We start from the raw sequence: 19331 nt of genomic DNA on the forward strand, positions 1-19331 counted from the left end.
ATTCACTCTACAGATATTTCCTTTCATTTGGTGTATGAATGGAAGAGTTGCTGTGCTTTACCATGGCTGCTGAGATTTTCAATGTCTCTTGTCTGGCACTGGACTGCCACATTGCACTGTAAATCACCCTGGCAGCTATTTAGGCTTGTCTTTTCATTCACAACAAAGTTTACTTCTTTCTCCTCAAGCTCGAGTTTCATGTTCAACAACTTCGATTACTCATGTGGTTCTTAGACTTACCCCATCCATGCTGTCATGTAGTCACTTAAGGTCCTCAGTTACTGCAACATTTCTCCCTGTGGCTGTAGGTTCCCTGCCCCACTACCCCACCCCCCATCCTTGTTATCAATGTAAAACATGTATATATGGTGGGTACTTAATCTTTAATGAAGTCCGTTGCAGTCATACATGTGAAATATGAGAAGCTCATCAAAGTGTGTGCAGTTTATTCAAGGGCTCTGCACAAACTGTGCCAGGAACTTTCAACACATTTTAGGACAGCCAGAAAGCAGGTAGTCGCATGAAATAATAATTAAAGGGGTAAAAGTAACAATTATTCTTCAGAAACCAATATTAGGTATTACAATGTAACAGATAACAATAGATTGCAGCTCTGTAGAATTAAGGACTCCACCAAATGATCCAGGCTTTTACTGCAACAGCCAAGGGCTCCACTCCTCAAATGTACAAACTGTGTGCAACCACCCACAAAATGCTTCATGATCAACAGAGGGCATCCAGGGAATTTGCACAATGTTTATACTGCAATAGATATTTTTCTGTATTATATTTTTGCTATAAACGGGAATGGGGATGGTGGCAGGAGATGGGGTGCGAAGGGGCTGTTTTGGAACAACAGCTTTTGCCGATACACCTAGTTTCTGATTGTAGTTAGTGTTCTGCTTCTACAAGAGAGGAGCACTCTAACAAGGAGATCCACGTAACTAGAAGAAATATGTGGACCCCCCCCCCCCAAAAGGGTGGTCCTTAACTCTGATGTGAAATATTGAGGGACATTGGGAAGTCCAGTCCTGATCCTGCGCAGGGCTTTTCATGCAGCTTGGAGCTCTGCTTTACCAGTCTAGATAGAGCTGGCCACCAACTTCATTCTGGAAGGGATTGGCTCTTGATGCTATTCTAAACCCTGTGCACAATTGGAACTGGAATGCTTCTACTCCTTCACCTTTCACATAAGCTCCCAATGGTTGGTCAATGTGCCAAACAGCCTGCTGTGCATACTCATCAACCTCCATTTGTAGGATGCCCAGGAAAGTTCATCATCTTAGAAGAACTTGTGTGTGACTGAGACACTTGGACCATGCTTACCTCTCTCCCTGACAAGCAGATCCTATATCTAATCTATCTACTATAGTATGTGGACTGCTAAGAGCTGATGGTTGCAACAGTTAGATTGAGTGATCTGTTGTCTTCCTCAATGTCTTGATGCCGGGGCCTGGACAGGAGGGAATTCTTGGTTATCGGAAAGAAGAAAGGAACGGGGTAGTGTGATGATGAGGGTAGTGGGGAAGGAAGAGGGGCATCATTATACCATCTGCATCTTGCTAATAAGTAGGGATTGTGAAATGAGGAGGGAAGTAGGGTGCGAGAAGGATTATGTATGGGCATACCATCATCTTCAATGATCTTTGTGCCTGCACTGGCCATGGTCCCTGTAATAATCACCAGCACTTTGTCCTCATGGCCACCGAGTCAATGGACATGGGCTTGCCCTCTGCCAGGCTGCTGCTGCTAGCACTGATTGTGTGGCACCTTCTCCTGCAAAAGAGAGGGAAGTGCGTTAGTGGGTGCCCTGTATTGAGCGTGGCTTGCTATGGTTGAATAAATAGAAGTGTGTATAAGTTGTAGAATGTGCACATGGAGCTTGGAGTAGTGTTAAGTGTGTGGGGGTGTGGTGGTGCTTATGAATGTTAGACATGGATCCTGACTGATAAGGATTGCTGCTAGATGAGTGATGGGAATGAATTGCTTTGTGTGTGATGGTGATGAAGTTGTCGGGAGATGGCATTTACTGATGTCTGATACTGAGGTGGAATCATTAAATCTTTAGCACCATTGTATCATGTTCTGGCTGCTTCACTCTGGCATTGAACTCATCAGTGACCATCCCCTTCTACCGTTTCATGATCAGTCTGAACAGAGAAATCCTCCATCCCAGAAACTTCTCAAACCTTTCAAACAAACTTTCCAAATCATTCAACCTTGTTTTCCCAGTGTTTGGACGCAACGAGCAGCCCAACACCACCCTGCAAATCCCGAGATTTAAGACATAGAGACAGCTAGCTGCTTAAGAAATTGAGTCACACTGTGTATTAATCAGTGTGATTACCATTGGTGAGATGTTATGTTCACCATAATGTGGCAGAGCACATGGTGAATCAGTGGGGTTTAATTATACACCGCGATCCCAGTGCATTTATCCAGCACTAGGTAATGTAACCCCTCAGATTTTATTATTATGATGTATGAATGCAAGCATTGATTAAAAGAAACATTTTATGTGTCCTGCAATGTTATGAAGCCACCAGTGGAAGAGGGGCCATTTTACTTAAAGGCTATCACTGTTGAATGTTTTTCGATTTACCTGGCTTCAGATTTTCATTGATAACTACACATGTTTATGGGTCGCACTGGATACATTTTGGTTCTGAAAGTTCAAAATCATTGTACTCATCTGGGATTTACCAATATATCATGGGAGCAAATAGAAAAAGCTTGTGATTGGAACTTAGCTTTAGCCAGTTTAGTATTCATATATCCCAATGCCCTAATCTCAGGGTGCGAGGTCTGTGGGAATAAGCTACAGTCCTTTATCATGTCATATTTTTATCACATTTTTCCTTGTGATGCAAGATGAAACAATTATAGCTCATAGAAGACAGAAGGTGGTGGTGGATGGAGCGTATTCTGCCCGGAGGTCGGTGACCAGTGTTGTTCTGTAGGGATCTGTTCTGGGACCCCTGCTCTTTGTGATTTTTATAAATGACTTGAGTGAAGATGTGGAGGGGTGGGTTAATAAGAAGGTTGGTGGTGTTGTGGATAGTGTAGAAGGTTGCTGCAGATTACAACAGGATATTGATAGAATGTAGACCTGGGCTGAGAAGTGGCAGATGGAGTTCAACCCAGAGAAGTGTGAAGTGATACACTTTGGGAGATAGAATTTGAAGGCAGAATACAAGGTTAATGGCAGGACTCTTAGCAGTGTGGAGGCACAGATGGATCTTGGGTCCACGTCCATAGATCCCTCAAGGTTGCTGCGCAGGTCGATAGGGTTGTTAAGAAAGCGTATGGTGCGTTGGCCTTCATTAGTCGGGGTATTGAGTTCAAGAGCCACGAGGTAATGTTGCAGCTCTATAGAACTTTGGTTAGACCACACTTGGAATATTGTGTTCAGTTCTGGTTGCCTCATTATTGGAAGGATGTGGAAGCTTTAGAGAGGGTTCAGAGGACATTACCAGGATGCTGCCTGGATTGGAGAGCATGTCTCATGAGGATAGGTTGAGTGAGCTCGGGATTTTCTCTTTGGAGAGAAGGAGGATGAGAGGTGACTTAATAGAGGTGTACAAGGTGATAAGAGGCATAGATCAAGTGGACAGTCAGAGACTTTTTCCCAGGCGAAAATGGCTAATACAAGGGGCCAAAATTTTGAAGATATAAGGGGGATGTCAGAGGTAAATTTTACACAGAGAGTGGTGGGTGTGTGGAACACATTGCCTGCAGAGGTTGTGGGGGCAGATACATTAGGGACATTTAAGAGACTCTTAGATAGACACATGAATGATAGAGAAATGGAAGGCTGTGTGGGAGGGAAGGGTTAGATAGATCTTAGAGCAGGATAAAATGTCGGTACAACATTGTGGGCTGAAGAGCCTGTACTATGCTGTTATTTTCTATGTTCCATGTTCTATGTTCTAATTCAACCCAATGAGTCTACACTGTGTCTCACAGCGATACCATTCTCCCACTTGTTTCCCTGTAACCCATTCTCTTTCACCTTCCCATTAACTCCAACCTAATTCTCCTCCTATCACAAGAGTAATTTGCAGTTGTCATTTAACCATCCAACCAGCATGTCTTTGAGATGTGAGAGGAAATTGGAGCACCGGGGGAAAGACAAACAGTCACAAAGAGAAGGTGGAAACTCAATACAGACAGCACCAGAGGTCAGGACTGAACTCACGCCACTGTATATTTGCATCAGCAGCACTACTGCTGTGGCACTAAGCTGCCCAAATCATCTTAATGCTTAGTTACCTCAATGTTTTGTTGAAGAAGTATTCATCTGTCAAGATTAGCATAAACAGTGAGAAATGGATTTCTTTTTTTACCTTTTACAATTGATGGTGAATGTGCCCTACAAATGCCTGTCCTTTCTGCTAATGTCAGGGAATACATTAACTTATGAAAATTGTCACTGAAGACGTGTTGTTCCTTTTTGGGGTCAGACCCTTTGAATTTCACAAAAGTGACAGTATTTTTCCATTCCAGGTAGGAGATGCACCAAAGCATTTGGAATCCCTCTGTTTAATAGGTTCAAATTGTTTTGCCAATTATCTTCCTTTTTTGTTAGTTCTCTTAGTATGGGGTTCTGGGAAGTGAATCAGATTACCTTCCTTTTTGCAGTTGGCACTCCCTTGTTTTTATTCCCATGGGAACCATTTTTAGATACATTATAGCTTCAGTATGCTTAATTTATTATTAATAATATTTAATATTAATAATAATTATCAGTGTATCACATAGTATTGGTATAACTCACTCTTCCACTCACACAAACAAATAAAATGATCTTTCTAATTTCTATTTAAGTCCATTACAGCTTATTTTGTAACTCAAAAGTCTGCCTTAGTCAAAATGTTTTAAGAAACATGGTGCATTTTGGATCTGAAAATTCAAAGGTTGTGGTGAATGAAACAGATTATCATAGAAATAAATTACACGAGGTAGCTGGATTACTCTCTATGAAGTTTTAATAATTGCTGTTCTTTCATTGAAGAAGACATCCATGTAGTAATGCTATGAAATGCAAATTCAGGCATTTTCCTGACCCTTCAAGAGTTTTCAAGCAGAAACATTATCTTCTTTATTTATATCTATTGCTGAATCAGTCAATTAATACAACCAGATTGGGTAACTCAGCCTAAGGATCTGTGTAAAATCCACAATTCCTATTCCATAAAAGGCATAATTCTGGTCAAATGATAACTACACTTTACTTGACATTTTTCTTCCTCTTAGAAACCTGGAGCAAAATGAATATATTCACATCAAGATCTTATAGATATGCTGCTCCTTGGTAGAGAGAAGGATGAAAAACATGTTGTGAAAGCATTTATGATCTCAAGAACATAGAACAGTACAGCACAGGAACAGGCCCTTCGACCCACAACGTCTGTGCTGACCATGATGCCAAATGAAACTAATCCCATCTGGCTGCACATGATCCATATCCCTCTATTCCTTTCAAAATGTCACCACTATTCTAATGGAGGGAAATTTTTGACTGAGAGAAGCTGAGTATTGTGAGAGAGGGAAGAGTTCTTTAAAAATCAGGGGTGATCCATCAATTGGAGGAATGCAGTATTAAATGAATTAAGTTACACAGGTAATGCAGATTGGGTTGGGATGGACTCATCCTGCCACCCACATTTGGCACATATTTTCACACTTACTTGGGCCAGATACAAAGATTGATCTCATTGGTCCTGCTCATCCTCGGGTAAAGTGGTGAGGTCCAGAGAGCAAAGGCCATGCACTCAAAACCCCCTGACACCCTTTGACAGAAGACATGAATTTAAGAGTTTGGACATTGAGAGACATATATAATTACTGAGACTGAAATAAATAATGAAAAAGAAAATTTAAAAAAATGAAAAATAATTGAAAAAATAAATTATAAACACAAATACGTAGACATAATTAAAGACATTAACCTAAATCAAAATAAGAGGAAATAACAACCTTCCCCTTTACCTTCTAATCCACTAGTTTAGAATCCTCATCAAAATCAATGGGCTTTTGGATCCTGGGCCAGGTTTGACAAGTATGAGAGGTGATAGACGATTTCACAGATAATGCTGAGGAATGCCAGCAAGATTGGATCCCACTCCTTGTGTGTAAATCTGGGACATACTTCCGTTCAAATAGCTGAATGCTGGTGGTTCTGTTTGGAGCCACTAGCCACACTGAGCAAGATTTGGCTAATTACATATGCTAGTCTACACCATTTGAATCTGAAAGACTAGTCTTATAAGTAAAATCTAATATTGTTGAAAAATTGGGCCGTGTTGAACATATAAAATACAGACCTTTCTGAAATTAAAATTAATATAATAAGGTGTTAGTATACTCAGAATTTTTATATAAATATTGAACACACATTCTGGGTAATTAGGGAGAACAATGCCAGTAACATCTGAAATACTGCTCTTTGGTATACACCTATTGCTCATGGGCTACATGGTTGCTAAGTGAGAATCTTATGTAATGTCTAAACTTGCTGTTTCAATCAAGTAATATAATCATTCAGGATAATGCCCTTCAATGTAATAATGTTAACAGGCCACTCAGTGTGAACTATTGGCAGTGGTTCTGATCAGAACTTGGTAGACAAGTTTTAAAAACAGAAATTTTGGGCCAACTGGCATATTTGGGAGGGTGACCTGAATCTGTTGATGTGCTCTGCTACTGGAGTTCAGTAACAGGTCCCAATCTCATTGGAGTTCTCTGGCAGTATGCTGGGGAACTGCCGCCCAAATCCAGTGCCAGATCAGGGCTGGGATAGGGTCTGAGTCCCCATTGATTTAAATGTGGAAGAAGGATCATTAGATTAGGAAACAAATAGGAAGGTAAGCTACCTTTTTGGTTTAGTTATATGTTTATAATTATATGCTTTAATGTGTTCTGAGTTGTTTTATTTGTTTCTCTCTAAAAATGTAATATTCATGTTAATTTTAATACCTTAAATGTCTCCGAATGTCAGAGAGAGGACTCAGGTGTGGACATATCACCAGTGGTGTTTTTGGCTAGGGGAATGTGCCAGCCTTCTCTAGCCCATTGTTTCAGGCCTTGGCAACTTAGTATGGGTTAAGTGGTGAAAGTTCTTCTTCAAGGCACACTTTGACGGTATGTCTTCTGGCAAGTACCTATTTCTGACTAAAGTTGCACACATCTCCCCCTTTCATATGTAGGTTTTCTCATTGCTCTAACCATCTATGTGGAACTAGTCACTGTACTTATCCATCTTTAGCTAACAAAATATGTGGTATTTCCATTATAGTCACCCTTGCAGGATGCACAGTATCATTCAGCTTCTGCAAATTTCCATAAATATTCCTCAAAAGCAACCATTAATGTTTGCTGAAGAATTAGACCCTCAACAAGTGACACTGTGCCAGGAATGAGCAATGGTACAGAACAAAAAGAGTTCCAACTAACTTTGAGGAGCTCACTGTCGACCTCATTAGCTGGCATAGTCCTCAGAGCTTGGGGGACATTGAAATTTGTGGAGAAAGCATGTTGTATGTATCTAATATTAAAGCAGGGTTTATGCTTTACTATAATCACTGGGTACACGCACCAGCAAGGTTTGTGTTGTATTGTAATTGTCAGACGCAATCACCAAGAACATGTAGTATTTACACAGCATCAATCGCCAGGCACATGTAGTTATCATATGCAGTGTTAGTACTTTCTCATAATCAACAAAAACATGCACCAACATATGCAGTGTTTGTGCTGCATCCCAACCACCACATACGTGCATCAACAGTGTTTGTTTTCTTTCTTTTTCAATCTTTTTATTAATTTCAAATTAATATACATAACAATAGTAATTATACACATGACATAAAGAGGTCTGGATTACAATAGTAACAGTTATTAATAATAACAACAATAACAGTGTCTGCTTTCTGCTACAGTCTTCAAGGATGGGTACCTATAATATGCCATATTTGTGCTGTATCACAATCACTAGATACAAGTGCCAACAAAATGCAGTATTTATGCTGTATCACAGTAACCAGGTTAATGCGCCAACAATGTGCAGTGTTTGTGCTGTATCACTATCACCAGGCTCATGAATCAACAGAATACAGTGTTTGTGCATTATGATTACCACCAGATATATGAACTGACAACAGAACAGAAAAGACTGTAAGTACATAGAATGTTACAAAATATCTTTGGAGAAATAAAGAGAGTTAACAGCTTATATTGATGATCTTATGTCAAACAAAAGATCATCAAACTGAAATATTGACCCTGTTTCTCTCCTATAGATGCTGCCTGATCTGCTGAGTATTTCCACCATTTTCTGTTCTTACCTCAGATTTATGGCATCTACCACTTTTCAAATGTTATGGAGTACTTGTGTTTAATCAATTATAAGGTACCTGTACCAACAGGGTGCTGTGTTTGTGCTCCTACGCAATCACCAGACACACACACCAAAAATATGCAGCGTTTATGCAGCATCAAACACCAGGTACATGCACCAACAACCTGCTGTAAAAACAGTAAATGTTGGAATACTCAATAGGTCAGGTAGCATCTATGGAGACAGAAACAGAGTTAGCACATCAGGTCAATTATCTTTTATCAGAACTAGGAAAAGTTAGAAATCAAACAAACTTTCAATTGCAGAGAGGTGGGTGGAGTGGAGAGAACAAAGTGAACGTTTGTGATGTGGTGGTGACCAAGAGAAACGATGATGTAGACATTGTTGGTGGTGCTGAAGGGGATGGGGGAAGGAGGGTGTGGTGAAAGTTTCTTAATCACAGCTGACCTGCCGGCTGACGATCTAGATAGAAGGAGAAAAGGAGGACAGGAGAGATACAAAAATGTGCCAGAACTGTGAATTACAGTGAACTGCACTTACTCTAAATGTGAAATAAAAGGGAATGCTGGAAATACCCAAAAAGCCAGCAGCATTTGTGGAGAGAGAAAAACCTAGTTAACATTACAGGTTGATGAGCTTTCAGTAAAACTGGCCGGTTCAAATACACACTGGAAAGGGTGCTTATCTGAAATTATTGAATTCAATGATGCAACATTCAAAATACTTGGTACATATATACACCAAAATATGCACCACTGAGGTTGCTTTGGTCTTAAGAGCTATGAGCAAAAAGGTTACTTTTGTGAATGTGTCAGTGAGATCCATCAGGAAGGGTTTCTGTCAATAGCCTCTGCAATAAGTGTCATTATTTGGTGTTTGAAATTTGCTTCCATAAGTAGTGTGCTTGCATTAGCTCAGGAACTGCCAAGTGGCTCTTAACATGGCACTGCTGCCTTGCCAGCAATATCTCTGGTCAAGTAATTGGGAAAAAAATGCACTAATGCGCACAGGCATGGGCAGCTGCCTTATTACATGATGTCCTCTGGGAACCACTCAGGATTTCTCCACTCCAATTGCTTCCAATGAAGCACTGCAAAAAGGAGCGTGGAACTTTTCCATGTTCCACAAAGGGTCAGCATTACAGCACAGCATATTGAATACATTGCGTACATGCACACTTATGTCTGAAATATCAAGCATTCAACATAGACAGAATGGCTGTCAATACCTATTTATGTAAAATTACGGGTAAGGGGAAGTTGGTTTGTAGATCACAAAGGAGAAGAAAAGTGCTGAGGGTCTAGTGCCAAAAAACACAGCTGGACAAATTTGGCTCGCAGTACCTAACATTTATATTGGGCTTTATGTGGACAAATCAACCATGGTCTCCCATCAATTTCAGAATCAGTTTGTTATTACTCACTGTTTGAGTCAAAATGTGTTGCTATTTTAGATTCCAAATTCATACCCATTGGACGCTTTAAAGTCTTTATAAATATTCACACTACTCCATGATTGATCTGTGATTCATCTTGGAAGCCAGTTGCATTATGTGACATGTTGGATAGAACATTCTCTGTTATTTTTAGGTGTAATATCAGTGTAAGGCATGATTTAAAAGCCTTTCAATTCATTTTTATTTTTATTTACTAAAAACTTGATTTCTATACTGTTATATACTTCTGTATAGCTCCTTAGTTTCATTTTTCCCTTATTTATCATACTATTACAAACAGGTGGTGTATGAGACAAAGATCACTTTATTTTATATGTGGAATAAGCCCATTTTTAGCTACAGTAATTAAACTGCCCCAGATCACCAAACTCAAATATCCCAAGGAATATTTTTAAAGCAATTTTTTTGGAAACATTGAAATACTTGCCCAATTGTGCTGTTACATTGCACATTTTACATTTGTCCATATGCAAATGAGATTGAGCAAAAACTTCAGGTAGATCTCAAAACTAGCATAATTATGATTGCAATTTTCCACTGTACAATTGATGTGCCCAGAACAGAAATTCTAAAAATGTGTATCTCCCTGTACCCAGATTTGGTGAGCTTTCCATTGCAGTTTGTCTGCCTGGAAGAGAAATGTTCTGAGGAGGAAAATCTTGGGCCTCTGTTACAGATCTGTCTTGCTAAGACTACGTTAATAAACCAGACAAACTTGGTTGCTCATCACTGAAACCTACAAATAATGTAAGCTTGCCTATTTTAGTTATTGGGAGGTCTTCAGTGATGCTGAAAATCTGGAAGTCCTGTGACTTATATTAAGTGATAGTTTTGACTGCACTCCAGAAGTACAAATCTTCCCTGTTAGTTTATGCATATGCATTAGTTAATGCATAATACTGAGCTCTATCTCTGTGGATTTGAGGGGCATAATTATTCAATTTGAAATGATAAAGATAGACATGGATCAGAATAAATATATCTGATTTACTTAGGCAAGTTAGTTTACTTATTAATAGATTCTACCCATAATTCTAAAACATATAAATTTTTAAGAGCAACATCATGTAAGGTTTAATGGATTATGGGTAATGGTAACCTAATTTGCCTGGTGGGAATCATCTGCCCATTTTACACCCTGCATCTTCTATACTTTCTACTAACCTCAATGGAAGTAAATTGAGGTGCAGCAGTGAGTGAGGTTGTTGTGTACAACAGGCAGACAATTAGATTCCATCACTTTCCTATTAAAGTGGATTAGGTTACAATCCTGCACCCTTATTTATTAATTGGATCCAATACATAAATTGGGTTAATTAGTAAAATAAGTTACTGTATAATTCATTGTGTTAAGCTATTTGAGGGATCTTGAGCTGAAAAATGTAACTTAATTGCAAAGCACTATATCAAAAATAAATTTAACTTTTTGAAACTTAAGAGATTTTAGTTTTTTTAATTTTACATGTATATTTATTGCATCAAGTAATCTATTATTATGTGAATAGAACTATCAGGGCAACAAATCATGCTTGGCAGTGTAGAAGTCAGCAGAATTTGTCATTAATACATTATGCAACACTAAATCACTGTCCATCGTTATTAGGAATGACATAGTTCACAATTTGTTTAAGTTATGCCTTCTTTGCATATGTCAGTTGGAAAAATTCTTATGCTCCTGATTCTTGTGCCAAGTTTAACCCAAAGGAAAATGAGGGGTGATGGGTAAAATGGCAGTTGAGCATACATGATCAATTCTCACAATGATCATATCATTACTATTTTAATTCACCCCATAAGCCAGAATGGCTTCACTATTGCTGAATTGTCAAGGTCTGAAGTGAATCAGAACCCAAAGAAATATCAACTTTTGATTTTGGCTGCACTTTCCGTCACAGAGCCATCTGGGAAAGCTGGGGACAGACAGAATCTAGGATGTGAATAGTCCAGGTTAGTTACTTTTTTTCAAGGTTTTGTTTTCTTCAGGAAGAGAGGAGGAGTGATCCTCTGGTGACAGAAGGAACATGTATGTCATCCCTGCCCTGAGATTCTCTTCCTGTGATCATGATCTCTTTACCTATCACTCAGCATTCCTATCTTACAAGGGACTATTTCCTTGGGTGTCCCCAGTTGTCCAATTTCCTCCTCCTGCCAGTGTACCATGGCATTAAACCAGTAGGCTTTGGGAAGAGAAAGGATCCCTTGTCAGAAATGAAACTGAGTGTGGGATGTCAAATGACCTAAGCTTTAGCCCAGTGTTGTCGTGGACACAACACTCCCACTCCAGAGCTTGCCTGTTTCCTTAATGCCCCAGGTTAAAATGGCCTATGGATGTTCAATGCAAAACTAAAACACAGGTTCAGTACCACTGTAACAACATAACTAAACTGGGAGATATTTACAGCAAAAAGCACCCTAAGGGTAAAGACACTATTGAATAACTAATGCAGCACATTGTAATTTAATTAAACTTCTGTCTTAGCTAATTTATTTAGCATTAGGCTTGAATCAGCATAATCGGTCTCAAATGTTCCAGAGGATCAGTAAAGTAATTGCTATATCTAGAATTTGTTTGCTTGGAAAGGGCACACAGACCTATAGTTGCTACCTTATATCTTCAAACTGAAAAATCCAGATTGCAGAGAAGCATACAAGGTCACAGGAAAATAATAAATGCTTGAAAAAGAATACAGTAGAACTCTTATAGATATGGAAATGATGACTTGAATTAAAATTTCTTTGACTCTTTTTTAAATTCATTCTTGAGATGTGGATATTTGTGCCTATTTTTCTTCCCCCCACCCCCCCCCTCCAACCCTAGATTGGTATTGGTTTATTATTGTCACTTGTACCAAGGTACAGTGAAAAACTTGTCTTGCATACCGATCATACAGGTCAATTCATTACACAGTGCAGTTACATTGAGTTAGTACAGAGTGCATTGATGTAGTACAGGTAAAAACAATAACAGTACAGAGTAAAGTGTCACAGCTACAGAAAAAGTGCAGTGCAATAAGGTGCAAGCTCATAACAAGGTAGATCGTGAAGTCATAGTCCATCTCATTGTATAAATAAACCGTTCAATAGGCTTATTACAGTGGGGTAGAAGCTGTCCTTAAACCTGGTGGTATGTGCCCTCAGGCTCCTGTATCTTCTACCTGATAGAAGAGGAGAGAAGAGAGAATGTCCTGGGTGGGTGGGGTCTTTGATTATGCTGGCTGCTTCGCCAAGACAATGAAAGGTAAAGACAGACTCCAAGGAGGGGAGGCTGGTGTCTGTGAGGTGCTGGGCTGTGTCCACAACTCTCTGCAGTTTCTTGTGGTCCTGGGCAGAGCAGTTGCTGTATCAAGCTGTGATACATCCAGATAGGATGCTTTCTATGGTGCATTGGCAAAAGTTGGTGAGAGTCAAAGGGGAGAAACCAAATTTCTTTAACCTCCTGAGGAAGTAGAGGTGCTGGTGAACTTTCTTGGCTGTGGCATCTACGTGATTTGATCAGGACAGGCTGTTGGTGATGTTCACTCTCAGGAACTTGAAGCTCTCAACCCTCTCAACATCAGCACCATCCTGAGAGTGTGATAGTGGTCATTTTTCCTTGAGCTAATGTATAGTGTAAGCAAATATAATATGCAGCTCATAGAGCTGCTGTCTGACAGCTCCAGTGACCTGGATTCAATGTGTTCTGCCTGTATGGAGTTTGCACATTCTCCCAGTGACCACTTTCTCCTTGCGTCTTGTATTTCCACTGGATCCTCTGGTTTCCTCCTTCATCCCAAAGATGCACAAGTTGGTAGGATAATTGGCCACTGTAAATTGCCCTTAGTATGTAGGTTAGTGGTAGAATCTGGGGGTAGTTGATGGGAATATGGGGAGAATAGATTACAGGGAAAATTAACAGGGGAATGAGATTGTGCTTGAGCTGGCATAGACTTGATGGGCTGAAATGGCCTTCCTTGTTGTCAGGAAACATGGTATAGTTATAACATATACGTACATGGGCTGTGTAGTTGGAGAGAGTGGAATAAACAAAGTGCACACGTTTTAGCAGTTCTCAGTGTCTTTTCCTGATTCATTATATTCCTGGCATGACATTCTGTTAGAATAAGAACTCACATATAAATTACATGGTAGTAGTGAACTGATGCCTTCAAGACGTCAGCTAGCACAGATAAGAGTCAACCACAGAGGTGGAGAATTGGAGTCACACAGATTGCTATAGCCATAAAGGTTGGGGACTTCCTTCTGTAAAGACACTTGTAAACCAGTTAGGTTTTCACTTTACTGGTATCACCATCCTTTTCCAGTTTGTACCACCACTTGTAATTGTGCTTCATGCATATTTTAAGTTAGAACTTAAGATTTAAATAGGTAATGGACAAGAGCCTTTTAAAGTTATTATTAGCAGCATCTTAGTGTTATATGTTAGTGAATGCCAACACATCTGAATTGTCACCTTGTACCACCTAGACAGACTAGGCTTTTAGGGCTTGGCAACATGACATCAAATTGCTCTTTGAAACACTGACCAAATATATACAGGGCCGATACTTGATAAGGCATTATTGGTATTGATATTGGTTTATTATTGTCACTTGTACCAAGGTACAGTGAAAAACTTGTCTTCATATGAAAATTTGTCCATTTGTAGTGGAACAAAGGTGTTTGCAGGAGGAAATAAAACCAGAAAGTACATCTAAACTGGAGGCTAAACCCTGTCTTGAAACTGAGGAGTTCACCTGTATCTGAGTTAAACTTTCAAACTGCCACCTTCATCATTAACTTTAAATGAGCTCTTGGATGGGGGAAAAGGACTAAATTTGAAGTTGGCAGCTGTCCCCCAGACCCTCAGTAGGCCCATCTCCTGCTCTGTTCATTGTAAATATGAAAAATCTTTGGGCCACTAATTTACACATGTAGGGGCCTTGGGTACTTTGATTCATTTCCAAAGTTAGGCCTTGTTATGTGTGTAAACACTTTGGGCATATAACTATCCATGACCGTATCTCTCCCTAACATTACTCTCTCCAGCCATATAACCATTAAAGAATACTGCATACTCTACATCCCTACACATTTTCTGTCATCTTCAGCCATCTCAGCCTTATGCCCTGGAATTCTCTCCCTAATATGCTCTACTTCTCTAATGGTATACTTAAACCCACTTCTCTGGGAAAAAAACTTCTCCATACCCCTATGTCTTGCTTCGTTAAGCTGTGTATAGAACCTTAGGATATATTTTTATACTAAAAGTGCAATATTGCTTTTAATAACACAACAACCGATGTGGGCAGCATATAACTGGTGTTGTTTGATTTCCCTACCACTTCTTGTTTGTTGTAACCCAGCAAGAGGGGTGCATTGAAACCAATCATCTAGGCTGCCCCTAGAACACTCTACGCAAAAGATGCATTTCACTGTGTGTTTTGATGTACATGTGACCAATAAAGATATCTTATCTTATCTTATCTTATCTTATCTTATCTTATCTTAAAAGAAAGTGGTCCAGTTCAATAATCTCTTTCTACAAGGCAACTAGCTCACAACCCCTTACAAATGATTGAGCTTTTTGCATTACTGCTGAACTGCATTCATTCAGGAATTCTACTGGCTGGCTCATTATATATTCATTGTAGGTTGCTAATGATGCTCCCACACATTCTCTGTCAGAACCAGCAGTGCCAGAAATCATATCAATTATTCTGTGTGCAGTGTGAAGCTGGTGAGTTTGTGAAGTCACAGTTTACCAGCCCCATGCTCACTGAGTTTCCCCCTAGGAAACCTCTTGCTTCTCAGTTGAGTACAACGGCACTCAGGGAATAACACAATAAAACAGGCTCATGAGTGCCTCTCTATAACTTATTCACTCCTGGCATTTTCCTCGACAGAAGCTCCCATGTCTCCAAACTCCACCAGCTAGCAAAACAAGGACTGCAGTTGCATGCAAAGAATATTTCCTTCTAATGTTAGCTTGGACTTTCATTGACTCTGGGTCAAAATTCTGGAGCTCGCTAAATGATGCCACAGTGTAACTGTTCTTGAGAACAGCATGGACTACATAAACTGTAGAGGTTCAATTGTAAGGCTTACTATCACCTTCTTCAGGGCAAATAAGGATGAGACACAATGCCATGTTCCTGAAAATCATTTTGAAAACTCACAAAAATTCTTCAGTGAAGTTATTGATTCTTATGATCTTGGGATCCATTTAACAGTATAGAAGATAAAAAATGTGTTAAGCAGGTGTTAAATCAGGAACTTGAATGACGAATTTATGGCCTTGTCTTTCAATTGTCTTTCAACAAAATTCAAAGTATAATTCTTATCTAGTTAAGAAGTGGGGTCTGAAACATCAGGCACAAAATGCTTTTTTCAGTTTCAAAACGGCGTCTAATGAATGAATGCACATTTATAGGGCAAGACATTTTCTGTGCAATTAGACAAAAGACTTTAGGGCTCATAAGAGGAACACTTTTACCACTCAGAGTCAACTTTAAGCAGAGTCAGTTACAATGCAAAACTTCCTTAACTGTGTCTCCTCAATTAGAACAACCTTGGATTGTGAAGCTTTCCACTTGTTCCTATTTTGCTCTCCTTGATTAAGCTGCAGATTTTATATCTGTTAATGTTGGCTTTAAATTTTGGGCTAATGTCCATCCGCGATTAGATTGCTCAAATTCATAGTGCACAGGACTAGCAGCTGGAAGAATTTACTTCACATCAGCTCAGATGGATTCAAACACAGGCTCTTAACATGGAAAGACCTGAATCTCTACACAAATCAAGTCTCCATGCATCACAGAGGGGGATTTTATGATTTATGCTTCTGTCAATCATGAAGAGAAGAAATTTATAAAATCTGCCATTGTATTTGTTAAGACACTATAAGTTAATGCTCATCATTAAATTTCTTTTCTTTATCAGCAGAGAATTAATCCTGTAGTATGCAAGCAACTAATCTTGATTCTCTATGATAATTCCTTGGTACCATAAACTCATGAAGGGCATTCTGAATCTCAGCACTGAGTGTTTGCTGGATTATACTCAGAAACAGGATATACAAATAGAGTTTGATCCCCAGGCAATATTCATTGCTTCCTTCTGATTTCCTGGGTAAGAATGATGAAACTCAGGCTCCATAGAAGACTTTTCAAGAAATGGTCTCTCTTCCTATATCAAGGTGAAAATACCTCATATCAAGAACTGACTGGCCTCAGCGGAGATGTCTGCAAACTAAGCTATTTCTCCTTTTGACTAAAAAGCCTGGCAGAAGAGATTATGATGGATATAGGGGTGGGAGGGTTGGGAGAACACAAATTGTTTCAATGTCTACATATAATAGGATTTAGAATTTGTTTTCTTGTATTGAAAATAGTTGTAATGTGTTTGATCTGATTTCATTACAGTGAACAAACTGAGGTTAGGTTTTAACTTTTAAAGCCTATAAATGTGGCATAGAATTATAACAGGAATTCCTGCAACTATCTTGACTGCAGTTGGATCTGGTTTTGAAGAAATGCTTTTGTAATGTATAAACTTCCAATTTGTAAGATTATTTATTGAATAAAATGCCTTTAAATATTATCTTTAATTTCTTGATGCTGAGATACCATGCATCAACTGGATCTCTACATACAACAATTTCCCATTTAAAAGCAAATTTAACTAATTACAAGAATTCAACAAAAAGTTTACATCTAAACTATTCTTCTTGTGAGGGTATGAAGCATTTAAAAATATAAAGGACTTAAGGAAGAAAGACCAAAAATGTATTGGAAAGGATCTTAATTGGCTTTGGGAGTTAAGGCCAAATGAGACAAATGGCTAATGTTTGAGAAGAGGTGCTGGTGGGGGTTAATGTAAATGGTTGAGGACATTGTGATCTTATGCTAATGAACTTTGTACTAAGAGATATGTGGAAATACAGAGAAGGCATTTAAACATTGCTTGACTGTAATCTATTTTTAACAAGTACAAATATCTATTTTTAACAAGTACATATATGCTTTATGAATATGCAATATACACATCACAAGATACATAAAGTTTCAACATATTTCTCATAGGATATTTAAACATGTTCATATTTCTCTATTGATATATGAATTAAAATAATAAAATGCAATGACTATTTTCCACATCAGTTTCAGAGAATGCTCTCCATGACAATAAATGGTAGTTAAAAATACATTTTTATCATCCTTGTGCTTATTTTTAAGAGAAGAATGGGGATTAAGCTTCAAACCTGTGGAAGTGAGGAGTGCTACTGATGATGCTTCTGCCTATGATATATTTCACCTTGTTTTTTCAGTGTTCGGTGTCAGTAACAGTTTCCATTCAGCCAGGCTGTATAAAAGCAGCACATAATTAAAGGCTCTCAACAGATTCACAAGAATGCCAGGTGGATACATGCTGACGCATATGGCAGCAGTTATCAGAAACAGAAAAGGAATGAGAGCATAAGTCTAGAAGCTCAGTTTGAGAGTTAAAAAGGCCATTAATATGTACACAGTTCGCTTCCTCATTTAAGTTGTTCAAGATCTAATCTCCAACTCCTCCACCCCCACACAATATTTCACCCATTCTCAAAATGGGTGGTTTTGGATTGCATGGGTTGAGAAAATCTAAAAAAATCTAACCGGATTGCCCCAAATTCTGGCTTTAACAGAGGAGTGATTAGAAGCAAGTAATTAATCCGCTTCCAGATGGGGGTTGATCATTGAACTATTAAACTAGGCCTTTAAGCCTCGGAAGTTACCAATATTTTTAATCTAACCCAACACTTTAAAAGAGCAGAGGGCTGCTAGATCCTGGAGGTCTTGTTTTCCATCTACACACCAAATCCAATTTACTTTGCACAGATACTGCAATTTGACAACTCTCTTAATCTTTCGTCCAACTCTCCCAAAGTTGTTCCCTGCTGATTCTTCTGATCTCTCCCCTATCGGCCCTACCAATATTTTCTTCTCTGAAGCTCTTCTGGTTTCAAAAACAACACTCTGACTCAAACTTCCCGTCTTCCTTTTGAGGCCCTTTCAATCCAGCCCCTCCATCTTGACTCTTTCATTTTCCCCTCTGAGGCTGGACTGACCACTGCCTTTCCCCACTGATCTTCCCCCTCCCCAAGATGTACCACCAACTGTTCCACCAATTACCGCCCCACCTGCCTGACCTGAGCCTCCAGATCCCTCTCTCACGTTTCTCTATCACATAACTGTCATTTGATACTAAACATCGACCCACTTATTATTCATCCAATGTCTCAATTTATTTAGCTGCAAAAATTCAGCAGGATCTGAGAGAAATCTGTCCTTGCTGGTTTCCCAACATCAAAAAAGCCCTCTGTGCTCCCTCTCTGTCTCTTAGTAGTACTAGGCCTTTGCTTAATTCTCTGCTAAATCAGGAATTTATCCAATTTCCCATTTCTGAACTTCCACAGAGTCAAAATTCATTGCACTAATTGGCAATACATTCTGCAATTCAGCAATTCTAACTGCAAAGAATTTATTTCTCAATTAAGGA

General features: G+C 39.1%; 1 protein-coding gene across 3 annotated transcripts in view; it reads right to left on the reverse strand.

Annotated features, from left to right (window-relative positions):
• The window catches only part of LOC127576793 (heparan sulfate glucosamine 3-O-sulfotransferase 1-like), a 108281-nt gene that overhangs the window by 77189 nt on the left and 11761 nt on the right, over positions 1-19331 (reverse strand). Inside the window, exon 2 of one of the 3 annotated variants that reach the window (XM_052027537.1) lies at positions 1629-1776. The exons of the other annotated variants lie outside the window; for them this stretch is intronic. The gene's annotated coding sequence lies outside the window, so the exon portion shown is untranslated. The remainder of the gene's footprint in view (positions 1-1628; positions 1777-19331) is intronic. 3 annotated transcript variants of the gene reach the window in all.

The sequence above is a fragment of the Pristis pectinata genome, chromosome 12 (genome assembly GCF_009764475.1).
Source record: "Pristis pectinata isolate sPriPec2 chromosome 12, sPriPec2.1.pri, whole genome shotgun sequence".
NCBI lineage: Eukaryota > Metazoa > Chordata > Chondrichthyes > Rhinopristiformes > Pristidae > Pristis > Pristis pectinata.